Genomic DNA, 27857 nt, shown 5'->3' with positions numbered 1-27857 from the left:
CCTTAACTTGTGCCCATTAAGTGGGAGCACACCAATCACCATCCCTACTCCTTTCTCCCCACTCCCTTGTTCCTCCTTCCTCAACTTGAATTGAATTGAGTTTTTCTCTTACGTGGGCATGTAGTAGATCATCTACTGGCTTCATATTAGTATGAAGTGCTTTGGATACTTGCTTTTGAATTCTTTTGATACTTTACTAGGAAGAATGTTTTCAACTCCATTCAGGTTAATATAAAAGATGTAAATTCTCCATGTTTTTTATGGCTGAATAGTATTCCATGGTATACATATACCACAGTTTGTTTATTTATTCCTGGGTTGATGGGCATTTAGACTTTTCCCACATCTTTATTGTAAATTAAGCTGTGATAAGCAATTTAGTGCAAATATCCTCATGATAAAATGATTTTTGTTCTTCTGGGTAGATGCTTAGTGATGAGATTGCAGGATCAAATGGAAAGTCTGCTTTGAATTCTTTGAGGATTCTCCACACTTCTTTCCAAAGAGGTTGTATTATTTTGCAGTCTCACCAGCAATGTAAAAGTGTTCCCCTCTTTCTACATTCACACCAGCATCTACAACTTAGGAACTTTGTGATGTGGGCTATTTTCACTGGGGTTAGGTAATATCCCAGGGTGGCTTTGATCTGTATTTCTCTGATGACTAGGAATGATGAGCATTTTTTCATATGTTTGTTAGTCATTTGTCTAGTTAGTGTCTTTTCCTTAGAGAAGATTTTGTTCATGTCTCTTGCCTAGTGACAGATGGGATTGTTTGTATTTTTTTGTTGTAGTTGATTACTTTGAGTTCTCTGCAGATTCTAGTTATAACCTTTTGTGAGATTTTTAATATGCAAATATCTTTTCCCATTCTTCAAGTTGTCTGTTTGATTTAATTATTTTGTCCTTAGCTGTACAGAAGCTTTTCAGTTTGTCTCATTTTTTATTTTTGTTATTACGATTGGCACTGAAGTCTTCTTCATAAAGTCTTTCCCCAGACAGATATCATCAAGAGTTTTTCTCACTCTTTCTTCTAGGGTTTTTATTGTTTCATGTCTTATACTTAAATCTTTTATCCATCTTGTAACTGGACTTTTCATCTATTTTTGTAAGTGGTGAAAGATGTGGGTCCAGTTTCAGTCTTTTACTCATGGTTATCCAGTTCTCCTAGCAGCATTTACTGAATGGAATTCTTTAACCCTGTGTATGCTTTTGTTTAGTTTATCAAAGATTAGATGGCAACAAAAGACTGATTTCATCTCTTGGTTTTCTATTAGGTACCATATGTCTATATCTCTACTTTTGTGCCAATATCAGAGGGTTTCAATATTTGAAATAGTATTAAACTTGTAATATAACCTGAACTCTGGTAGAGTTGTGCCTCTAGCTTTGTTTTAATTACTAAGAAGTGCCTTGACTATATAGGTTTTTCCCCTGAATCCATACAAAATAATTATTTTTCCAAGTTCTTCAAAGTTTGATGTTATTATTTTCATGGGGATTGCTTTGGGTAGTACAGACATTTTGACAATGGTGATTTTTCCCACTCAAGAGCATGGTATGTTCTTCCACTTTTTAATGCTTCTTCCATTTATTTTCTTAGGATTTCATAATGCTCTTTGTAAAGATCCTTCACCTCTTTTGTTAAGTATATTCCTAAGTATTTTGTTTTCTTTGAAGCTACTGTGAAGGGAATTGTGTCCTTGATTTACTTCTCAACTTGGCTGTTAATTGGAGTATACAAAGGCTACTGATTTGTGGACATTGATTTTATACCCTGAGATGTTACTGTATTTCTTCATAATTTTCTAGGAGTCTTGTGGTGGAGTCTCTGCAGTTTTCTAAGTATGAAATCATATCATCAGCAAGGAGCAAGAGTTTGACCTTCTCTGCTCCCATTTGGGTGCCCTTTATATTTTTCTATTGCCTGATTACATTGGCTAGAATTTCCAGAACTATGTTGAATAGTAGTGGTGAAAGACGACATCCTTGTCTGGTTCCAGTTCTAAGTGGAAACGTTTTCAGTTTTACTCCATTTAGTATGATATTACCTGTGAGTTTGTCATAGATGGCTTCAGTTCAAGAAATGTGCCACCTATGCATATTTTTTAAGTGTTCTTGTTAGAAAAGGATGTTGAATTTTGTCAAATGCTTTTTATGCTTCTATTGAGAGAATCATGTGGTCTTTGTTTTGCTTCCATTGATATGTTGAATTACATTTATAAATTTGCATATGTTAAACCAGCCTTGCATCCCTGGGATAAAGCCTACTTGATCATAATGTATAATTTTTTTAAAGTGTAGCTATAATCGATTAGCTAAGATTTTTTTTCTTTTCTTTTTTTTTTTGAGACAGAGTCTCACTTTGTCACCCTTGGCAGAGTGCCGTGGCATCACAGCTCACAGCACCCTAAAACTCTTGGGCTTAAGTGATTCTCTTGCCTCAGCCTCCCAAATAGCTGGGACTACAGAAGCCCGCCACAATGCCTGGCTATTTTTTGTTGCAGTTGTCATTGTTGTTTAGCTGGCCCAGACCAGGTTCGAACCTGCCAGCCTTGGTACATGTGGCTAGTGCCATAACCACTGTGCTACGAGTGCCAAAATCTTAGCTAAGATTTTATTATTTTTTCATCAATATTTATTAGCGAAATTGTTCTAGAGTTCTCTTTTTTTGTTGAGTCATTTCCTGGTTTTGGAATCAGGGTAATGTTTGCTTCTTAGAACATGTTGGGGAAAGTTCCTTCTTTATCATTGTTTTAGAATAGGTTCTGCAGTATAGGTACAATCTCTTCCTTGAAGGTTTGATAGAATTCTGACAAGAAGTCATTTGGTCCAGAGCTTCTTTTTGTTGGAAGCTTTTAAAATATTTCTTTAAATTCAGGACTTGATATTGGTCTGTTCAAGAATTGTATTTCTTCCTGAGTAAGCTAGGAAGATGGTGAGATTCCAGGTATTAGTATTAGTATTTCTTTCACATTCTCAAATTTCTGGCCATAGAGTTTCTTGTAGTAGTCAGAGATAATCTCTTGTATTGTTGTTATTTCCCCTTTTTCATTTCTTATTGAGGTTATTAGAGATTTTATTTTTCTATTTCTAGTTAATCTGGCCAAAGGTTTATTGATTTTATTTATCTTTTTGAAGAACCAACTTTATGTCTCATTAATTTTCTGAATGATTTTTTTATTTTCAATTTCATTAATTACTGATTTAATTTTAGTTATTTCTTTTCTTCTTCTAGGCTTGGGATTGGATTGCTCTTCCTTTTCCATTTCCTTGAGATGATTTATTAGGCTGTTGATACCCTCCCTTTCTGTTTTTTGGATGCAGGCATCTAATGCAACAAATTTCCCTTTTAGGACAGCTTTTGCAGTATCCCACAGGTTTTGGTAGCTTGTAGCATCATTGTTGTTATCTTTGGGGAATTCAATAATTTCCTTCTTTATTTCTTCCTTCACCCAACTGTCATTTAGCATAAGGTAGTTTAGTCTCCATGCCTTTATGTGGGGATGAAAGTTTTTGTTGGAGTTGAGTCCACCTTTATTGCCATGTGGTCTGAAAAGATACAAGGTATAATTTCAATCCTTTTAATTTGTTGGAGTTTGATTTTTGCCCAAGGATATGATCTATTTTGGAGTATGTTCCATGGGCTGATGAGAAGAGTGTATATTCCTTATCTTTGGGATGATGTATTCTGGATATGTCTGTTAGCCCAATTGTTCTAGAGTTGCATTTAAGTCCCTTGTATCTTTGTTTAGTTACTATTTAGTGGGTCTGTTCAGATCTGTCAGAGAGGTGTTAAAGGCCTCAGTTATTATGTTGTTATAGGATATCATATTGCTCAGATGAATCAAGGTCTGTTTCATATATCTGGGAGCATTTAAGTTGGGTGCATACATATTTAGAATTGAAATGTCCTCTTGCTCTATTATTCCCTTGACCAGTATGAAGTGACCATATTTGTGTTTCTTAACTTCAGTTGCTTTAAATCCACTTGAATCTGAAAATAAGATTGAGATCCCTCATTTCTTCTGATTTTCATTTGCCTGAAATGTTGTTTTCCAACACTTTAGCCTGAGTCTTGTTTTGTCCTTCAAAGTTAGGTGTGTTTCAGATTGTGCTCTTTTAATCCAGTTGGCCAGCCTGTGGCTGTTTGGTGAGGAATTCAAGAAATTTACATTTATTGAGAGAACTAATCCATATGGTGGAATTCTATTCATCTTATTTGTGAATGTTGCTTAGTTTTATCCTTTGTGCCATGTTGGAAGCTAGGTTTTGTCCTCTAGTTTCTGGGTGTTTACTTTGCTGGTGGTCCACGGTGATGTAAATGTGGTGAATAGGTCTAAGTATTTCCTGTACAGCTGGTCTTGTTGTGGCACATTTCCTCAATATTTGCATGACAGCAGATTTCTCTATCAATTTTGAAGCTTGGTTTAGCAGGATACAGAATTCTGGGTTGAAATTTGTTTTGTTTAAGAAGGTTAAAGGTGGATGATCATTCTCATCTGGCTTGGAAAATTTCATCTAAAAAGTCTGCTTTCATCATTCCGTAGGTCAATTGGTGCTCACCCCTGGCTGCTTGCAGAGTTTTCTCTTTTATCTTGACTTTGGACAGATTCATTATAATCTGTCTTAGAGATGCTCTGTTTGTGTTGAGATGATCTGGGGTTCAATATCCCTCTAAAAGTAATGTGTCAGAATCTTAGGTGATGTTTGGAAAATTTTCATTTTTGATATCCTCCATTAGGTTTTCAATTCCTTTGGGTCATTTTTTACACCTTTGGGGATACCAATAATTTGTATGTTTGAATACTTTGTGAAGTCTCATAATTCTATAAGTGGTCACTCTGCTTTTTCTCTCTTCTTTTTTGTCTCCTTAAATGCCTGGGTTAGCTCAAGAGTCATTTCCTCTAGCTCTGAGACTCTTTCTTATCCATGATCTAATCTGTTATTGATGCTTTCTATTCCATCTTTAAGTTCCCTGATTGACTCCTTCAATTCCTTAAGCTCTACTATATCCTTTCTAAAATCTTCATATCTTTCATCCATTTGGGGGAGTCTGTTATTTTTTTTTAATTTCCTTTTGATTATTTTCCACTTTCTCTTCAATTCCCTTCATTGTTTTTGACATCAATATTTTAAATTCCCTTTCTGTCATTTCCACTATTTCTTCATAGGTGGAATCCTTTGTGGTAGCTCTCGTGATCCCTTGTTGGGGGCGGGGAGGGGGAGACGGGTTGTTGCTCTGTTCTGGTTTTTCAGGTTGCCAAATTTTTCTTCTTGTTCCCTTCCTTCCCCTACTTTCCCCTTTTACTTTCTCCTTTACTTTAAATTACCATGTCTGTGCTTAGGTGTTGAAGGATCTTTTTGGTATAGAACCAAAAGGAAGAAAAGGGTAAAGAGTCAGAAGGAAGAAAGGGAAGAAAAAGATAAAGAAAAAAAAGGGGAGGGGAAATGAAAGGAAAATAAATTTTTAAAAGGAGAAAAGAAAGAAAGAGGGAGACAGGAGAAATGGTGGTGTTTGACAGGTTGCTTTGAACCACACCTGCAATTCCAGGACTCTGGGGATGACTGAACTGGGTGGGCCCCTTAAGGTTAGGAGCTCCTTACCAGGCTGGGCAAAAGAAAGATCTCACCTCTGCCAAATATAGAAAAAAATCAGCAGTATATCACAGTGGGGCCCTCCAATATCATTTTTCCAAAGGCCAAAGCTAGAAGGACACCCTAGACCAGGAGCTCAAGGCCTCTTTGAGCCAGACCAGTGCCATGACACCCCAGCTCAGGCCTCAGAGTGAGGCTCTGTTCCATAAATAAAATATAAAACAAAATAGAATAAAGCAGATTAGAAAAAAAAGAAAGCAACTATAAAAATGTATAAAGAAAATTAGGAATAAAATTATATAAGATGAAAAAAGTATGTCTTTGTTGTTATATGAGAAGTTTACGTGGAAAAGATGAGAAAAGTGAAAAAAATCTCTACCAAAAGAGGATAAAAAGGAGAGAAATAAAAAAGAAAGAAAGAATAAAAGGGGCTGAAATACTGAAACAGAAATGGAGCCCTTGCTGTTGAAGAAAGTAAAAATTAAAAAATAAAACCACAACCAAACCAAATCAAACAAAACAAAAAACAAAAAAAAAACTAAGGAAAAAATTGAGAAAAGAAAGGGAAAAATACATATATACTGCATTATATTGCCTGGACACCAGTTGCTGCTGTGGTGTTAGAAGATGCAAAAACCACTTGCTAGTTTTGCTGTATAAGATAGGGGCTGGACACCACTATCTAGTTGCCAAGGAGACCCATCCTGACTTCCTAATTTATTTGTTCTCAATTAGGGATCAACTGTTTTGTTAGCATTCAGTTCCCACAGGATTTGGATCCTGAAACTCTGGCTATATTTCTTAAATGGCACACCTTGACCTTTCAAACAGTGCCCCCAACCACCAAGTGGCTTTCCTGGGGATGCATAAGCCCTTAAGCTTACCCCAAGGATAGCTGCCTGGGCTCAGCAGGTGCACTAGAGCTAGCTTTGCACTAGGACTCTGTAGACTGTTCCTCCTAGGTGGCCCTCCCACAATGGTGGTTCCCTGTTAGTAGCCAAGCCAAAGGGCATTCCACACTATTTAGTGCTAATTCAATTCCAACCTCCAGACACAGTTTGAGTTCACTTGCTCACTTAAGCCCTTTCAATGCAGGTCCAGGGAACAGCCCAGTTCAAAAACAAAAACTGTTGAACAGGCCTTTCTTATCTCTAGTTCTCTGATGGAGGGCCAGCTGGCTTTTGCCCAAGCCCAGGATTTTGTCTTCTGTGCTGGTCTTTATTAGCTCCTGACCATAGTTCCCTATTGCTTCACTGTGCCCCCAACATTGTTTCTGGGCAGGATCTCCCCACTAGAGGTGGCTGGATTCCTTTCTCCCCTGTATCACCTGGTAAGAGCCATTTTAGTGGCAACAGAAGACAGATTCTCCTTTCCTTTTCTTTCTCCTCCCTACTTCTCTTCTTTTTCTGCTATTGAATATTTCTTTCCTTTTTAATTTTTTTTTTTTTTTTTTTTTCAGTTTTGGCTGGGGCCGGGCTTGAACCCGCCATCCCTGGTATATGGGGCTGGCGCCCTTCCCCTTGAGCCACAGGTGTCGCCCTTTTTTTTTAATTTTTATTTTTGCAAACTTTCTATTTCTTTTTTGAGATGGTCTTATTCTGTCACCCTGCCTGTCACTGTGGCATCAACATCACTCATAGCAACTTCAAACTCTTGGGGTCTAGCAATCCTCCTTCTTCAGCCCCTAAGTAGCTGGAACCACAGGCACCACCACAACGCCTAGGTAGTTTTTCTATTTTTAGTAGATATGGGGTATTGCTCTTGCTCAGGGTGGTCTTGAACTCCTGAGTTCAATTGCTTCTCCTGCCTCAGCCTCCCAGAGTGCTAGGATTACAGATGTGAGCCATTGCACCCAGCCCCTATTGGATATTTCTTGAGCTGCATCTGGATATGTAGAAATGAAACTCAAAGTACTGATAGTAAGCAACTTATATACTTGCATTTCCTTATTTTTGTTGGTTTCAGTCCAATTGTATCTGCAAATAAGATTGCAACTCCTGCTTTTTTCTGATTTCCATTTGCTTAATTATTGTTTTCCATCCCTTCACCCTGAGTCTTGTTTTATCCTTTGAGGTTTGATGTGTTTCTTGGAGACAACAGATATTGGGACTGAGCTTTTGTGTCCAGTCAGAAGTTCAATTCACAATTGCCAAGTCATGGAAGAAACCCAAATGCCCATAAACCCATGAATAGATTAACAAACTGTGGCATATGGATACCATGGAGTACTATTCAGCCATAAAAATGGAGACTTTACATCTTTTGTGTTTACACAGATAGAGTTAAAACACATTCTTCTTAGTAAAGTATCCCCAGAATGGAAAAAATATCCAATTTATTTAATACTAATATGAAACCAATATATAAACAACTACAAGCCCACATGAATGATAAAACACAAACATAGTCTAGCAAGGGGGAAGGAAGAAGAGGGAAAGAGGAGGGTGGAGGGGAGAGGGTAATTGTCAGGCTCTCACCTAATGTGCACAATATGAGGGTGCTTAGTAAGCTCCCTGGGTGAAGGGCTCAACTGCAACTTGAACTTTACCTTATAAATGAAAAGAATGCAACCTAAAGATTTGCACCCTCATATTAATTTGAAATAAAAAAAAAGAAAAAAGCAACTCACAGTCTCATTGAAAAGCAAAGTATTGCAGTCTGGTGTGAAGTGAGGAACTATGGGGTCACATGGGAAGGCACCTAATGGAAGCCATGTGTGACCAGGATTGTGGGAGATAAAAAAGTAGGTGTGGCCCTTCTGAAGAGCAATGGAGTGTGGTACACCAGGAGAATGAACACATATAAAACCTTTTTTAACACATGAAAAAAATTAAAGAACAATAAATGGTGAAGGCTTTGTTTCTTTATTTAATCCTTTACTACCCAAATAACTTGGCTATTCAGGAAATGAGCATATTTTAGTGTGGCTAAAAAAATGAAAAGACTGGATCAGAAAACCAGGTTACTAAGGTTTTATTGTACATGATGAATAATTTAGATTTTATCCTGAAGGTTTATGAGGGGAAATAATTACAGGGTTTGAGCAGACAGATGCCATACTACCACTCACATATTAGAAAGAGTACTCTGATAAAGAGAAAAATGAGATTAGAAGCAAGGAGACATCCCAAGGCTATTAGAGGAACCAGCTAAGAGGGCCTTCACTGAAGTAGGAGTGGTGGTATGAAGAGAATGGGGCAGAATGGGCAGAGCTTTTACCTGGTTGCAAATGAGGTTGAGGCAGATGAAAGAGGAGGAATCTGATTCCAGGTTTGGGTGATCAAATCGGTGGACAGAATGAGGAACAGGTTGGGACACTGGAAATGGTAAGTTCAGCCTTGGATATGTTAAGATCAAGATGTGTAAGGTACAGATGAATATATGTAATCCAGGGCTAAGAGAGAGATTTGAGCCACATATTTGAATAACCAGATATTTGAATAACTGGCACACAAATTATGGTTGATGTCAGACCACATTCATGAGTGCTTACATGAGGGATCTTACTCCAAGAATATGCAAAGTGAAAGGGGGTAGAGGAGGGAATCTCCAGATAATGCCAAGATGTAAGGGATGACAAAGGGAAAACCTCATGCAAATAGAGGTGACAAAAATTTACTAGAAAAGTAGGAAGAAAATTAAGGCATTTTTACAGGATATTAATAGGAAGTGAGAGAAATGAAAGACTTGGGACATTAATGTTAAATGTTGCATAAGTGAAACATAATAAGGTTACAGAGATGAGTTCATTGCCAAGTATATGAATAGGAAATTAATTGAATAAGAATAAAACCAATAAACATGAAAAATGCTCACTCATACTAGGAATCAGGGAAATACAAATTAAATAAATAATAGTAATGTTGCTTATAAAATTGGAAAACATAATTTAATTAATAAGATTCCAGTGATGACAAAAGTGAAAAGAACCATACAATATTGATGGGATTATAAATTGGTGCAGTCATGTCGAGGGAAATTTGGTATCACCTATGAAAATTTCAACTTCTCTATATAATTAATACCTCCTATATAATTATTATATAATTGGTACTTTGTTTTACTTGTAATTATATACAAACATACTGGCACAATTGTACAAGAAAAAATGCATACACAACAATATTCACTAAGGCTTGATTTATAATAAGTTGGAAAAATCTACAACTATCAATCAATAGATTAGATTAATAAATTATAACCACCTGTGAAGTGATGTGAACCTATCATACAGAATGAGACAGAACAGAACATATTGATTTCGAGTCAATTTTAGATTCCTTTTGAAATTTTACAGGAGTTTTGGAGTAATAATATATTGTTGAGGAAAAAATGAGAGACAAATAAATATATATTATAGACTCTTATTTTTGTTAAAATATGTGTGTGGGTAAAGATTATGTATAATATGGTTATATATGCATATGAAATGATCTGAAAGGATTACATAAAACTGGAAAGATGTGTCTAATTCCAGGATGGGGTGTGGAGTATAAGTAGAGTTTTTGCCCTTTATTGTTATTATATTTTTTAAAACAATCACATGCTTCTATTTTCATCTGTCACTACATGTTTAAAAGGAGTAAACTTTCCATTTGGCTTACCAATGGATTTGGTAAATCAGTTTCTAATGAATCATGGGAGAAAAGATCGGTGTGCATTGAGATGAGAAATTAATGTAAAGTGAAGAAGTAGAGTGGGAGTCTAAAGCTTAAAATAAAAAAGTGGATAGTGCAAAGAAGTGGCAGGAACAACTTCTCACCTGGCCAAGGCTTGTGGTCCCCACTCCTCCCTACACCTGGCATTGACATCCAACCACTGCTCCATATACTAAAGCCACCAAAGCCAAAACAGACCACAGAGAAGGACCAATCTTATCAGCTGAACCCCCTCCTGCAAAGCCAGAAACCAGCCCTAAAAAGGCACTTGCAAAGAAAAGAAATAAAATACCCCCAAACAGGGGAAAAGGAGAAATGATCCCATAAAGAAAGGAGATACCAAATAGAGCAATCATGGAAGGCCTTACCAAAGGACATATGCCATGTGACTGGCAGTACTCAGAGAGCGAGTGAAGGAGCATGGAAACTTGAATGCACACGTAGATGTGTGAGAGTTACAGTGGTTCTCCCAGGGATGTGCCGATCAGTGAGATTCGGCCCCGTGAGCTGGCAGGACAAAGTGCACAGGGAGGAGTGTGCTCCCACTTTAGGTGCCAGGCTCGGGGAGGTTTATTTTTGTTGTTGTCGTTTTTGTCTTTTTATTTAGGATTAACATAGGGTACATACAATTAGACTACATTGTTTTCATTTGTAAGGTAAAGTCCAAGTTGCAGTTGATTCCTTCACCCAGGAGGTGTGCCCTATACTCCTAGATTGTACTGATAGGTGGGAGCTTACCAAACTCCTTCCCTCCCTCCCATTCCCTGCTTCTTGAATTTAACTGTGATTTTTCTTGTGTGGGCCTGTAATTGTTCACCTACTAGTTTCAAATTAGCATTGAGTACATGAAATGCTTGATTTCCCATTCTTGAGATACTTTACTAAGGAGATTATTTTCCAAATCTGTCCAGTTTAGTACAAAAGATGCAAAATCTCCTCGTCTTTCTTTATGGCTGAATAGTATTCCGTAGGGTACCTATACCACAGTTTATTAATCCATCCATGGGTTGACGGGCATTTGGGATGTTTCTACACCTTTGTGATTGAGAATTGAGCTGCGATAAAATTGGGGTTCAGGTCTTAGTGTGCACCTCTGCCAACAGGAGTGTCGGCTCTGCAGCTGTTATCCAGCAAAGCCACCCAAGGAGAAAACAGCACCCTTGTCAGATCTGTAGCTAGTTTCTGTGGAACCAGGCATTAAGTTATGAAAGTTATGTACATTCTCTGGGACATTTTTAACACTAATATAAGTACCTTGCAATGAGTGGGAGGAAGTATTCTATTCCAGGTGTTCAGGTGAATAAGGTATGGAAATGTCCCAGGATTTCTTTTAGCTTAAAATTTAAAGTTGTCTATTTTATGTTTTAATTACATGCTTAGTTATTTTGCAAAGAAATATTTTAGAATATAAAATATTCTAAAGTGCAAAATCACATCCATAAAAATGTAACTTCTTCCCTTGCTACATGATCATTTTGCATAGCATACTCTAATTATAGGTGTTTTTAAACAAGTAACAATTTAAATACTATTATTAAATTGCATTATTTGTAACAATACTGCGATAATGGTTTAAATAAACAACAGCAATTTCTCAATATGAGATGACACAAATTCTCCCCTCGCCAGAAATAGAAAAACATTCTATTCATTCTAAATTCTCTCTGAACACATGAAGTTTTTGGATTTTCCCCCACATTCTCTGCCACTGTACCAATCTTATAGAAGATGGGGGAGAGGGAGGAGACAAGATGGCGGACTGAAGCCAGCTTTCAACAGAGGCTCCCGTCCAGAAGGAGAGTTAAGGGATAGGAATTTAGTAAGTATCCTGGTGGATTTGAGCTGCACCAAGAGAGAAGGTTGAAGAACGCACATGAACACCGCTGAGGCAAGCTGTGATCACAAGGACACAAACGAAAGGTACAAAATCCACCACCAAGTAGACAGGAGTCCCCCTCCCCCATGAGACCGGCTCAAGAGCCCCACAATTAAACAAACGGGAAGAAATTAAAGGCCCTCCCACTACACTCCATGGGAGAGACCTTCTAAAAACTGGACCTACCTCCCCTACTAGAGTGCCATGGCATTCTCCTGCCAGGCATAAAACTGTATAAAACTTTAAAAATCCTTTGCCGGCAACCCTGAACCCCCAACACTCCCCTCCCACTCACTGAGGTCTGGAGGCCTGTCCCCCAGGAGTTTGGATTCTTGGGTGATTTCTCAAGGGGAGTGGACAGTCCCCGAGCTGCAACTGGTCAGCGCTGACTCTGAGGCACGCAAGTGAGGAGAGGGCACCCGGCTAAGGGGAAGTCATGCCTCGGTGGCACTTCCCTGCGGTGCGGTGCAGCAGCCCTCCCCGTGCATCAATATGGCCAGGCATAAAACTGAGTGAAACTCTAGCTTCCCCCCACTCTCACTTGGGGTCTGGGGGCCTGTCCCCCAGGAGTTTGGATCCTCGGGTGATTTCTCGAGGGGAGTGCACAGTGCCCCAGCTGCGACTGGTCAGCACTGACTCTGAGACACGCAAGTGAGGAGAGGACACTCAGCTGAGGGGGAGTCACGCCTTGGCAGCACTTCCCTGCGGTGCGGTGCAGCAGCCCTCCCCGGGCAACAATACAGCCAGGCATAAAACTGAATGAAGCTCTAGCTTCCCCACTGAGCTCTCAGCACTCCACCCCACTCCCACTCAGGGTCTGGGGGCCTGTCCCCCAGGAGTTCGGATCCTTGGGTGATTTCTCAAGGGGAGTGCACAGTACCCGAGCCGCGACTGGTCAGCACTGACTCTGAGACACGCGAGTGAGGAGAGGGCACTCCACTGAGGGGGAGTCATGCCTTGGCGGCACTTCCCTGCAGTGCAGTGCAGCAGCCCTCCTTGGGCCAGGCATAAAACCGAATGAAACTCTAGCTTCCCCCCACTCTCACTCGGGGATCTGGGGGCCTGCCCCCCAGGAGTCCAGATTCTTGGGAGATCTCTCGAGGGGTGTGGACAGAGCATAAACTGCAGCTGCTCAGTGCTGACTCTGGGGCACGAGACAGAGGAGAAAAGGGTCAGCTGGGTGCCCACACCAGAGCGGCAGTTCCTAGAGGCAAATCAACAGCCGTTTTTTCTTTAACAGCAAAATGGCTCACTTCTGGATATACTGAAGCCACACCCCCTGTCTCCCTGGGCAACCAGAGGAGGCCACCAGTGAGCAAAGGATTTGCCTGACACTGCTCACAAACCCGGGAAGCTTCCAGGGCAGGGCCGACTCAGAAAGGTAATCAGACACAAACCTCCAGCAGCAAAGATGTTTGAACACAGAACAGCCCGTCTTCTGTAGGCAATTTTAGCAGAAACAGAGACAGAACCCCACAAAGTTGTCTGTTCTGTTCTGTTCTGTTAGCAACATCAATCAGGGACAGTGCTAAGCCTGAGTGAACACCTCCCTCCCACCACCTGCATCAAGCACTCAAAGATGTCAGGCCCCATCTCCTCCTGCTAGATAGTGGCAGAATGCAGGGGCCTGGCAGACTTCCTTGCAATTCAGGCAGGTGCAAACCCCTGGAGTATCTGTTCACTACAGGCAACTGGGTTAGCCATCTGCAGAGATACCAGTGACTGGGTCCAATGGAGGGGCAAAGTGGGGAAGGAGACATCAACCTTCCCAGACTGATCTATTTGCTAGGTGGCTCCTCCTGACTCCATGCAGCACTGGAGTAAGCCATATCAGAGGAGTCACCAGACCCCTGTGATCCAGTTCCCAGAGACCTCTTGAACTCTCCCCCCCGAGACAGGTGCCGATTGAGACAATCAATTTGGACCTTTTGAACTGAACTAATAGACTGAGGACTTTTCAGGTGGTGCCCTGGGTAAGCGGTTGTAGGAAGGTTTGATTTTCCTTTTCCTTTTCAAATTGGTGCCAGAGGTGGGCGGGCGGGGTGACTTAATTGCTGGTTTTTCCACACAGCTGAGACTTCAAGCCAGAGTAAATGTTACAATAGGATCGAACAGAAACCAACTGAAAACAAGACAGAACCACTTCACCCCACCACACAAGACAGGGCCCCAGTTTCTCAGGCCACAACACTGTACGGGCCCTCGATAAAGCCCCAGGGGAAAAATCAAAGGGAGTAAAATAACCATGGGGCGGAATCAGCGGAAAAACTCTGGTAACATGAATAACCAGAATAGATCAAACCCCCCCAAGAAAAGATACGGCCGATGTGATTGAAGATCCCATTCATAAACAACTGGCTGAGATGTCAGAAATCGAATTCAGAATTTGGATCGCAGACAAGATTAATAAAATGGAATTAGGAATTCGAGGAGAAATTCAAAAGTTGTCTCAAGAATTTAACGAATTTAAAGACAAAACCACCAAAGAGTTAGACACACTGAAGCAAGAATTTACAGCCCTCAAAGATATGAAAAATACAGTAGAATCCCTCAGCAACAGAATGGAGCAAGCAGAAGAAAGGATTTCTGACATTGAAGATAAAGTCTTCAAACGCTCCCAATCTCTCAAAGAGGAAGAGAAATGGAGAGCAAAAACGGATCATTCACTCAGAGAACTCTCGGATAATTTGAAGAAAAGCAATATATGAATAATTGGGATTTCAGAGAATGATGAAGTGGCCTCAAAGGGCACAGAGGCCCTTCTGCATGAAATTATGAAAGAAAATTTTCCTGAAATGCCTAGAGAATCTGAAATTCAGACAGCAGACAGCTTCAGAACCCCAGCATGATTCAACCCCAATAAGTCATCCCCCAGGCATATCATAATTAGCTTCACTAAAGTTAATATGAAAGAGAAGATTCTCAAAGCAGCCCAGTGAAAGAAAACCATTACATACAAAGGAAAGAATATTAGAATAACTGAAGATCTCTCTGCTGAAACTTTTCAAGCCAGAAGAGGGTGGTCATTGACTTTTAATCTCCTAAAGCTAAATAACTTTCAACCCAGGATCTTGTATCCAGCCAAACTGAGTTTCATTTATGATGGAGAAATTAAATACTTCAATGACATTCATATGTTGAAAAAATTTGCCATAAGTAAACCAGCTCTTCAGGATATTCTCAGACCTATCCTCCACAATGGCCAACCCAATCCTATACCACAAAAGTAAACTCACTCAGAAACTTCGGATCAAACTCCAACTTCCACACTGGCGAAAGGATTAAAAATGTCCACTGGACCTTTGAAAAACTCGATACCCAAAATTCCACCAGACTTATCAATACTCTCCATTAATGTGAATGGCTTAAACTGTCCTCTAAAGAGGCATAGGTTAGCTGACTGGATACAAAAACTCAAGCCAGATATTTGTTGCATACAAGAGTAACATCTTAACCTAAAAGACAAATACAGACTCAGGGTAAAAGGATGGTCATCCATATTTCAGGCAAATGGTAATCAGAAAAAAGCAGGTGTTGCAATTTTATTTGCAGATACAGTAGGCTTTAAACCATCAAAAGTAAGGAAGGACAAGAATGGTCACTTCATTTTTGTTAAGGGTAATACTCAATATGATGAGATCTCAATTATTAATATCTATGCACCCAACCAGAATGCACCTCAATTTATAAGAGAAACTCTAACAGACATGAGTAACTTGATTTCCTCCAGCTCCATAATCATCGGAGATTTCAACACTCCTTTGGCAGTGTTGGATCGATCCTCCAACAAGAAGCTGAGCAAAGAAATCTTAGATTTAAACCTAACCATCCAATATTTAGATTTAGCAGACATCTACAGAACATTTCATCCCAACAAAACTGAATATACATACTTCTCATCAGCCCAAGGAACTTACTCCAAAATTGACCACATTTTAGGTCACAAGTCTAACCTCAGTAAATTTAAAGGAATAGAAATTATTCCATGCATCTTCTCAGACCATCATGGAATAAAACTTGAATTGAGTAACAACAGGAATCTGCATACTCATACAAAAACATGGAAGTTAAATAACCTTATGCTGAATGATAGCTTGGTCAGATATGAGATTAAGAAAGAAATCACCAATTTTTTGGAACAAAACAACAATGAAGACACAAACTATCAGAACCTCTGGGACACCGCAAAGGCAGTTCTAAGAGGTAAATTTATAGCACTGCAAGCCTTCCTCAAGAGAACGGAAAGAGAGGAAGTTAACAACTTAATGGGACATCTCAAGCAACTGGAAAAGGAAGAACATTCCAACCCCAAACCCAGTAGAAGAAAAGAAATAACCAAAATTAGAGCAGAATTAAATGAAATTGAAAACAAAAGAATAATACAACAGATCAATAAATCAAAAAGCTGGTTTTATGAAAAGGTCAATAAAATAGATAAACCTCTGGCAAACCTAATCAGGAAAAAAAGAGTAAAATCTCTAATATCATCAATCAGAAACAACAAAGACAAAATAACAGACTCATCAGAAATCCAAAAAATCCTTAATGAATATTACAAGAAACTTTATTCTCAGAAATATGAAAATCTGAAGGAAATTGACCAATACTTGGAAGCACGCCACCTTCCAAGACTTAGTCAGAATCAAGTGGAAATGTTGAACAGACCCATACCAAGTTCAGAAATAGCATCAACTATACAAAACCTCCCTAAAAAGAAAAGCCCGGGATCAGATGGTTTCACGTCAGAATTCTACCAAACCTTTAAAGAGGAATTAGTACCTATATTACTCAACCTGTTCTAAAAGGTAGAAAAAGAAGGAAGACTACCCAACACATTCTATGAAGCAAACATCACCCTGATCCCCAAACCAGGAAAAGACCCAACAAGAAAAGAAAATTATAGACCAATATCACTAATGAATATAGATGCAAAAATATTCAACAAGAGCCTAACAGAATCCAGCAACACATCAAACAAATTATACATCATGACCAAGTCGGTTTTATCCCAGGATCTCAAGGCTGGTTCAATATACGTAAATCTATAAATGTAATCCAGCACATAAACAAATTAAAAAACAAAGACCATATGATTCTCTCAATTGATGCAGAAAAAGCTTTTGATAATATCCAGCATCCCTTCATGATCAGAATACTCAAGAAAATTGGTCTAGAAGGGACTTTTCTTAAACTGATAGAGGCCATCTACAGCAAACCCACAGCCAATATCATATTGAATGGAGTTAAATTGGAATCATTTCCACTCAGATCAGGAACCAGACAAGGCTACCCATTGTCTCCATTGCTTTTCAACATTGTAATGGAAGTTTTAGCCACCGCAATTAGGGAAGAAAAGGCGATCAAGGGTATCCATATAGGGTCAGAAGAGATCAAACTTTCATTCTTTGCAGATGATATGATTGTGTATCTGGAAAACACTAGGGACTCTACTACAAAACTCCTAGAAGTGATCAAGGAATACAGCAACGTCTCAGGTTACAAAATCAACATCCATAAATCGGTAGCCTTTATATACGCCAACAACAGTCAAGTTGAAAAAGCAGTTAAGGACTCTATCCCATTCACAGTAGTGCCAAAGAAGATGAAATATTTGGGAATTTACCTAACAAAGGATGTGAAAGATCTCTATAAAGAGAACTATGAAACTCTAAGAAAAGAAATAGCCGAAAATGTTAACAAATGGAAAAACATACCATGCTCATGGCTGGGAAGAATCAACATTATTAAAATGTCCATACTACCCAAAGCAATATATAATTTCAACGCACTCCCTATTAAAGCTCCACTGTCATATTTTAAAGATCTTGAAAAAACAATACTTTGTTTTATATGGAATCAGAAAAAACCTCGAATAGCCAAGACATTACTCAGAAATAAAAAAAAAACAGGAGGAATCACACTACCAGACCTCAGACTTTACTACAAATTGATAGTGATCAAAACAGTATGGTATTGCTACAAAAACAGACAAGTAGATACCTGGAACAGAATAGAGAACCAAGAGATGAATCCAGCTACTTACCGTTATTTGATCTTTGACAAGCCAATTAAAAACATTCAGTGGGGAAAAGATTCCCTATTTAACAAATGGTGCTGGGTGGTGCCTGTGGCTCAGTGAGTAGGGCGCCGGTCCCATATGCCGAGTGTGGCGGGTTCAAACCCAGCCCCGGCCAAACTGCAACAACAACAAAAAAAATAGCCGGGTGCTGTGGTGGGCGCCTGTAGTCCCAGCTACTCGGGAGGCTGAGGCAAGAGAATCGCTTAAGCCCAGGAGCTGGAGGTTGCTGTGAGCTGTGTGATGCCACGGCACTCTACCGAGGGCCATAAAGTGAGACTCTGTCTATACAAAAAAAAAAAAAAAAACAAAACAGATGGTGCTGGGTGAACTGGCTGGCAACCTGCAGAAGACTGAAATTGGACCCACACCTTTCACCATTAACTAAGATAGACTCTCATTGGATTAAAGATTTAAACTTAAGACATGAAACTATAAAAATACTAGAGGAGAATGCAGGGAAAACCCTTGAAGAAATTGGTCTGGGCGAGTATTTTATGAGGAGGACCCCCCCGGGCAATTGAAGCAGCTTCAAAAATACACTACTGGGACTTGATCAAACTAAAAAGCTTCTGCACAGCCAAGAACACAGTAAGTAAAGCAAGCAAACAGCCCTCAGAATGGGAGAAGATATTTGCAGGGTATACCTCTGACAAAGGTTTAATAACCAGAATCCACAGAGAACTCAAACGCATCCGCAAGAAAAAAACAAGGGATCCCATCGCAGGCTGGGCAAGGGATTTGAAGAGAACCTTCTCTGAAGAAGACAGGTGCACGGCCTTCAGACATATGAAAAAATGCTCATCATCTTTAATCATCAGAGAAATGCAAATCAAAACTACTTTGAGATATCATCTAACTCCAGTGAGACTAGCCTATATCACAAAATCTCAAAACCAGAGATGTTGGTGTGGATGTGGAGAAAAGGGAACACTTCTGCACTGCTGGTGGGAATGCAAATTAATACATTCCTTTTGGAAAGATATATGGAGAACACTCAGAGATCTAAAAATAGATCTGCCATTCAATCCTGTAATTCCTCTGCTGGGCATATACCCAGAAGACCAAAAATCACAACATAACAAAGATATTTGTACCAGAATGTTTATTGCAGCCCAATTCATAATTGCTAAGTCATGGAAAAAGCCCAAGTGCCCATCGATCCATGAATGGATTAATAAATTGTGGTATATGTACACCATGGAATATTATGCAGCCTTAAAGAAAGATGGAGACTTTACCTCTTTCATGTTTACATGGATGGAGTTGGAACATACTCTTCTTAGTAAAGTATCTCAAGAATGGAAGAAAAAGTACCCAATGTACTCAGCCCTACTATGAAACTAATTTGGGGCTCTCACATGAAAGCTATAACCCAGTTACAACCTAACAACAGGGGGAAGTGGGAAAGGGAGGGGAGGGAGGGGGGTGGTGAGTAGAGGGAGGGGGATTGGTGGGATCATACCTGTGATGCATCTTACAGGGGTATTTGCGAAACTTGGTAAATGTAGAATGTAAATGTTTTGACACAGTAATTGAGATAATGCCAGGAAGGCTATGTTAACCATTGTGATGAAAATGTGTCAAATGGTCTATGAAGCAAGTGTATGATGCCCCATGATCATATCAATGTATACATGTATACAGTTATGATTTAATAAAAATAAAGTTCAAAAAAAAAAAAGAAGATGGGGTGCTAATGGCCTGAGATACCTCACATTCTTATGCTACCAATTTTCTTCTCCAAATAGAAAGAAGTAAATCCTAGATGTCACTCATAATTACTCAGGATACCCATTTACTCGTTCAACATATGTATTGAGGCACTGTGTGAATACTAGGAACTGTTCTAGTTGCCAGGCAGAGGGCAGTGAACAAAGTAGACCAAGACCTTCTTCTCATGCTCTTTAGATTTTAAGGTGGTAGATCCTAAGGGGAAAATAGTAAAGCAAGGTAAGGGGACAGAGAGTAAAAGACAAGGGATGTTTCATAGAGGGAACAAGGAAAACTTGCCCGGTAAGTGAAACTGAGTAGGTCCTAAGGAAGGGAGAGTCATGTGGATATCTGAGGCAAGGACTCTCCTCTTGAGGTGAGCGTGTGTTTTGGGTATTCAAGAACAGTGAGATGGGCGTGGCCCCTGTAGCTCAGTAGGTATGGCACCAGCCACATGCACTGGAGCTGGCAAGTTCAAATCCAGCCCAGGCATGCCAAACAACAATGACAGCTACAACCAAAAAATAGCAGGGTGTTGTGGTGGGCACCTATAGTCCCAGCTACTTGGGAGGCTGAGGCAAGAGAATAGCCTAAGCCCAAGAGTTTGAGGTTGCTGTGAGCTATGATGCTGCGGCACTCTACCTAGGGCAACAGCTTGAGATTCTGTCTCAAAAAAAAAAAAAAAAGAACAGTGAGATGGTTGGTGTTATGGGCGTGGAACAGACTAGGGGAAGGAATTAGAAAATGATATCAGAAAGGTAACCAAGAACCATTAGATATGGCCTAGAGACTATGGGAAGGACTTTGCATTTTGTTCTAAGTGGTATGGGAGACAGATGGCAAACAGAAGAATAACATGATAACATGATGCTAGTAGTCTGTGAAGGGACAAAAGTAGAAGCAAGGAGTTTAGTTAGGTGGATGTTGCAGTAGTGTAGTGGTGAGGATGGTGAAGGGATGAAAGGTGATAGGGTTCTGACAGATTGATGTGAGGTAGAACCGAGTCAAGGATAATTGTAATTGTCTAGCCTGAAATACTGAATGATTAGAGGCACAATTTGCTTAGATGAAAAAGATAGGTGGAGAAAGAAGTAGCAGATGGAGAAGCAAAAGTTTGATTTGGTACACATGAAGTTTTAGATGCCTGTTAAACATTCTCATATAAATAGAGAAGCTGAGTAGGTAGCTGGATATATACAAGACTTGAATTCAGGAAAGAAGTCAGAGTCTGAAATAAAATGGGGTATGTCAAACCAAGAGATTGGATGAGATCATCTAAGGACCAAAAGACATTTCAATATGTATAGATGGGAGAGATCCATGGCAGCAAGCAGAAGAGAGTGAGAAGCCTTGGGAAGGAAAAAACCAAGAGAGCAGGGTCCCATGTGTCAAGAAAGAGGAAATGATTACCAAATGCCTATTTTACAAAGATATCTGCCATTTTTTCACTTTCTGCATAGTCTTTCTTTTTCAATTCCTCTGCAGATGTTTCTTGGTGGGGGTGCCCCTAGGTTTTTTTATTGTTGTCATTCTACCCCATTCAGGCCCATTCCCATATCTTGATATTTTCCCTCCCTATCTTCCCAGAAGCCTTAGCTTGGTCATTTTCAGGAACAAGGCAAGCTATGACATAAATTGAAATTGTTTAAATGAAAATGAAACATCTGTTCCAAAACCACCTTTAGGTCAGTTTCTACAGAATAACTCCTGTCCATCCTCATTCTTTCTGTCAAGAAGTTCAGGAATCAAAATCACTTAAAAACTGCTGTTTCTACCACTGCCATAGTTGTAGTGGTATGGTACACAAATGGGCAACACTTCATCATGGAAAATCACTGGATTTGAAGTCACAGTATCGGGTGGCGCCTGTGGCTCAAGGAGTAGGGCGCCAGTCCCATATGCCAGAGGTGGTGGGTTCAAACCCAGCCCCGGCCAAAAAAAAAAACAAAAACCAAAAAAAAAAAAGAAAATTAAAAAAAAAAAAGAAGTCACAGTATCTAGGGCCCTGTTCTGGCATTTCAGAAGATGGTATATAATCTTCAAGAAAACATTTCTCTGGCTCTTAATTGAACTTGGTCAAAATTAGTAAACAAATTGTAAACCTGTGACCCAAGTAAGAAAAACACCTTATATACAATCATGGTTGTTTGCTAGACTACTCACTCTCTTATTAGTTTTCATGATTTGTTTTCAGATTCCTTTGGATTTTCTATGTCCATGGTGATATGATCTGAAAACAGTAATTTATCTCTCCTTTTCTAATCCACATACATCTTATATACATTTCTTGTCTCATTGCTTTGGCCAAGACATTAATTCATTAATTAATGAATTATTAATTAATACTATTAAATGCTGGAGAAAGTCTTGGCTAATTCCTGACTTTGAGAGTTTTGCTTCTAAAGGTTCAGCATTAAGTATGATGTTTTCTGTAGTTTCCTATAAATTTTTAAAATTATGAGTGTATATTGAATTTTATCAAAGTTTTTATTATATATTCTGAGATGATATGTTGTTTTGCATTTAATTTATGTGATAGATTACACTGATAAATTTTAATTTTTTTTGTCTTGAGACAGAGTCTCACTATGTTGCCCTCAATTGAGTGCCGTGGCATCACAGCTCACAGCAACCTCAAACTCTTGGGCTTAAGCAATTCTCTTGCCTTAGCCTCCCAAGTAGCTGGGACTACAGGCACCTGCCACAGTGCCCAGCTATACACTGATAAATTTTTAAAATATTGGTCCATTTTCATATTCCTGGGATAATTCAGAAAACTCAAGAGGAAAAGGGTAATCTATTATATTTACTCGCAGTTTCACTTTTTCCACTGTTATCTCTTCATTCCTAAAGTTCTGAATTTCCTTCTTTTATTATTACTTTCTGTTTCGATATATTCCTTTTGCCATTCTTTTAAGATAAGTAAATTAGTAACAAAATTCTCTTAGTTTCCCTTCACTGGCATATGTCTTGATTTTACCTTTATTCCTGGGTATAGAATTCTAGGTTGCCAGATATTTTCTTTCAACCATTGAAAAGCATCATGACAGTCTTCTTCCTTCAATGATTTCTGATAAGAAATCATAAGACACATTGTTTTATGGTTTTTCCCTGTAGGTCACATGCCATTTTTCTCTAGCTATTTTCAAGACTTTTTCTTTGTCTTTAGTTTTCAGAATTTTGATTATGATGCATATTGGTGTGAATTTATTTGGGTTTCTACTATTGAGAATTCATTTAGTGTCTCATAACTAAAGTTATGTGGGATAAACCCACTGCCAAGTTTTGGAAAACTTTCATAACTTTTTGGAATTTTTTTTAGTCCCCTATTATTTCTCCTCTCTTTCTAAAACTCTGGTGACACAAATATTATAAATCTTTTGTTATTGTCCCATAGGTCTTTGATGCTCCATTAATTTTTTTCAGTGTATTTTCTGTTGTTCAAATGGGGCATTTCCTATTGTCTATCTTCAAGTACACTGATTCTTTGTTATCTTGATTTTGCTATTAATCCCATTTTGATTATTGTATTATTCAGTTCTACAATTTCCCTTTGGTTCTTCTTTATATTTTCTATCTTTTGCATAATATTTTCTAGGATTTTTACATTTGTTCATTTGTTTTACAATAAATGTGTTCATAATTGCTTGTTGAAACATTTTAATGATGGCTTCTTAAAATCTTTGACAGATAATTCCAACATCTAGGTCATCTTGGTTTTGGTGTCTTTTGATTACCCTTTTTCATTAAAGTTGAAAATTTCCCAATTTTATACAGGATTTTATACAGGATTCCATCAAGAGTTATCTTACTAGAACAAAAAAGTGCTCCTGTCATCCAGGGAATTCAAGTGATTTACGAACTCTGTGTCAAGAACTGGGTCAAATACAAAACGGGAAGATGCTCCTAGCATCCCATCATTTAGGAAATCACAAGTGGTTTTGATACTTTATGTTGCAAATCATAGACAAAAACAAAATATATATTTCTTATTATATCACAACATTATAAGCAGTCTTTTATGATTCTTGTGACTTCCTATATACTTATCCCTTTATTGTTATGAAATGCCCCTCTTTATTTCCTTGTTCTAAAGTCTACTTTATCTGATGTTAACAGAGCCACTCAGCCTTTTGCCTAGTGGCTAAATGTGTGTCTTTATTCATTGATTTACTTTTAGCCCATATATATCTTTAAATTTCACTTCTGTAAACAGCATATAGTTCAGTCCTAGTTTTTTATCCATTTGACAATCTTTGCCTTTTAACTAGAATGTTTCGTCTATTTAATTATAATGCAATTACTGATACAGTTGGATTAGGTCTATTATTTCATCATGTTTTCTACTTGCTCACATTGTTTTTGGTTTTATCATTTCTTCTTTCCTCTCTTTTTTTAAATTTCAGGTTAATGTGAGGGTACAAACAACTAGGTTACAGTATTTGCACTTGTTAGGTATTCTTTCCTCTCTTAAAAAAAAAAAAACTACTATTATTAGAATTTTCTCAAAATTCCATGTTAGTAACCCTGTTGACCTTTTCTCTCTCTCTCTTTCTTTCTTTCTTTCTTTCTTTCTTTCTTTCTTTCTTTCTTTCTTTCTTTCTTTCTTTCTTTCTTTCTTTCTTTCTTTCTTTCTTTCTTTCTTTCTTTCTTTCTTTCTTTCTTTCTTTCTTTCTTTCTTTCTTTCTTTCTTTCTTTCTTTCTTTCTTTCTTTCTTTCTTTCTTTCTTTCTTTCTTTCTTTCTTTCTTTCTTTCTTTCTTTCTTTCTTTCTTTCTTTCTTTCTTTCTTTCTTTCTTTCTTTCTTTCTTTCTTTCTTTCTTTCTTCTTTTTTTTTTTTTTTTGTAGAGACAGAGTCTCACTTTATCACCCTTGGTAGAGTGCCATGGCATCACACAGCTCACAGCAACCTCCAACTCCTAGGCTTAGGCGATTTTCTTGCCTCAGCCTCCCGAGTAGCTGGGACTACAGGTGCCTGCCACAATGCCCAGCTATTTTTGTTGTTGGCTAGGCTGGGTTTGAACCCTCCACCCTTGGTATATGGGGCCAGCACCCTACCCACTGAGCCACAGGCACTGCCCAACCTGTTGACCTTTTAACTATTGTTATTTGCATTTTTTCCTTTTAAAAAAAAAATTAAAGCTAATGCAAGCTTCTAAGGCAGCAAGGGAAATTGCCTTTATTTCTTTTTTCTTAGAGACAGGACCCAGCTAATCTTCTTATTATTATATCAAAGTATTACAGGGGTACAGATATTTTTGGTTACATGGATTGCTTTTTAATGCTTGAGTCATGGTTATAAGTGTGTCTGTCATCCAAATAGTGATTATTGTATCCATTGGTTGGGCAGATTTTCACCCATTCCCTTCTCCATCCTTCTTCTTGTTTGATTTCTATTAAGTTTTACTTTAAGTATATGTATGCTCTTCAGTTAGTCGCAATTTAATACTGCATGCACGTAGTATATGTTTTTCTGTTCTTTACATACTTCACATGGGATCATGTTCTCCAGTTTCATTCAAATTGCTGTAAATGGCATTCATTCATCCTTCTTCGTGGCTGAATAGTATTCCCTAGTATATGTACATCATATTTTGTTAATCCACTCATGAATTGATGGACATTTGGGATGATCCCACATCTTTGCAATTATGAATTATGCTGCAATAAACATTCAAGTACAGGTGTGTTTTTGATAAAATAACTTCTTTTCCTTTGGGTAAATACCCAATAGTGGGTTCATGGATCAAATTTTTAGTTCTTTGAGGTAATGCCATACTGTTTTCCATAGAGGTTGTACTAGTTTTCAGTCCAACCAACAATGTAGTAACATTCTTTTCTCTTTGCATCCATGTCAGCATCTATGATTTTTGGACTTTTTAAATAAAAGCCATTCTAACAGGGATAAAATAAGATAATATCTTATTGTGGTTTTAATTTACATTTTTCTGATGATTAGTGATGTTAAGCTTTTTCTTTTAAATGTTTGTTGTCCATTTGTCTATCTTCTTTTTGTTTTGTTTTTTTTTTTTGCAGTTTTTGACCGGGGCTGGGTTTGAACCCACCACCTCCAGCATAAGGGACCAGTGCCCTACTCCTTTGAGCCACAGGTGCCGCCCTGTCTATCTTCTTTTGAAAAGCTTCTGTTTATATGTTTTGCCCACTTTTGATGGGATTGTTTGATTTTTTCTTGCTGTTTTCTTGAGTTCTTTGTATATTCTAGTTATTATCAATGTATAGCTTGCAAATATTTCCTCTCATTCTTTAGGTTGCATATTTGCTCTGTTGATTATTTCCTTGGCTGTGCAGAAGCTTTTTAATTTATTCAAGTCCTATTCATTTAGTTTTGTTGTTGTTGTGAATGCTATTGGGGTCTTCTTCATAAATTTGTTGCCTAAGCTGATATCTGGAAGAGTTTTTCCAACATTTTCTTCTAGAATTCTTTTATTTTATTTTATTTATTTATTTATTTATTATTAAATCATAGCTGTGTACAATAATACAATCATGAGGTACAATGTGCTGGTTCCATATACGGTCTGAAATATTTTCACTGAACTGGTTAACATAGTCTTCATGGCATTTTCTTAATTATTGTGTTCAAACCCTTATACTCTACACTTAGTAAATTTCATCTGCACCCTTCTTCTAGAATTCTTATGGCTCCATGCCTTACATTTATGTCATTTATCCATCTTTAATTAACTTTTGTGAGTGATGAGAGATACTGATTCTGTTTCATTCTTCTGCATGTAACCAATCCAATTTTCCCAGCACCACTTACTTATTAGGGGTTATTTTCCCTAGTGTATATTTTTGTCTGCTCTGTCAGTGATCAGTTGGCTGTATGTGGATGGTTTTATATATGAATGTTCTATTTTGTTCCATTGGTCTTTGTTCTATTTTGTGCTGATACCAGGCTGTTTTGGTTATTATAGTCTGGTAATGTAATATCTCCAGTTTTGTTTCTTTTGCTTAAGATTGCCTTGGCTATTTGGGCACTTTTCTGGTTCCAAATGAAGACTAGAATTATTTTTTCTGGATCTGTGAAATATAATATTGGCATTTTATGGGAATTTTATTGAATCTGTAAATCATTTTGAGTAGTTTGGACATTTTAATGATGTCAATTCTACCAATCCTTGAGCATGATATGGTTTTTCATTTGTTTGTATCCTCTGCAATTTCCTTTCTTAGTGTTTTGTGGTTCTCTTTGTAGGGATCTTTCACCTCCTTGGCTAAGTATACTCCTGGTTATTTTATTTTCTTTGTAGCATTTGGGAATGATAGTGAATCTTTGACTTGATTCTCAGCTTGACTGTTAGTGGTATGTACGAATGCTACTGATTTGTGCATATTGACTTTGTAACCAGCTTTGGTGTAGATCAGTGGGTGGCTCCATCATGGATCACTAGGTGCTGCATCCATCCTGCAGACTAGAGCCCATGAGATACTGGCATTACCTTATTTATTCTTCTTTCCTTTGGCGCTATAGGGTTTGTGGGCTGCTTCCAGTCTGCCATTTTTTTCCTCTTGATGTCTCCTTCTGATGGTGTTTTCATGATAAATGCTTGCAATGGCCCCAGCCAAAGAAGCCATTCTTCTTTTCTTTTTTCAATTTTTTTTTTTTTGGTGGGGTCAACATAGCAATACAGGGTTGTGCTGTGTTGCCCAGGCTAATCTTGACCTCCTGGCCTCAAGCAATCCTCCCCATCTTGGCCTCCCAAAGTGCTAGTCTTACAGCCATGAGCCACTGTACCCAGCCATTATTTGTATTATTTTCTTCTTATTGGTTATTTGAATATCCTTTCTATAAAGTGTTTATTTGAGTCTCTTGACCATTGGGTTATCTGCTTAATTGTTATTGCTTTGTACAGCTTCCTTTTATGTTTTAGCTAGAAGACCCTTGAGAGATATATGTATTGCAAATATCTTCTTC

The sequence above is a fragment of the Nycticebus coucang genome, chromosome 10 (genome assembly GCF_027406575.1).
Source record: "Nycticebus coucang isolate mNycCou1 chromosome 10, mNycCou1.pri, whole genome shotgun sequence".
In the NCBI taxonomy this organism is placed as follows: Eukaryota; Metazoa; Chordata; class Mammalia; order Primates; family Lorisidae; genus Nycticebus; species Nycticebus coucang.
The sequence above is the reverse complement of the archived record's forward strand: the minus strand, read 5'-3'. Positions refer to the sequence as shown.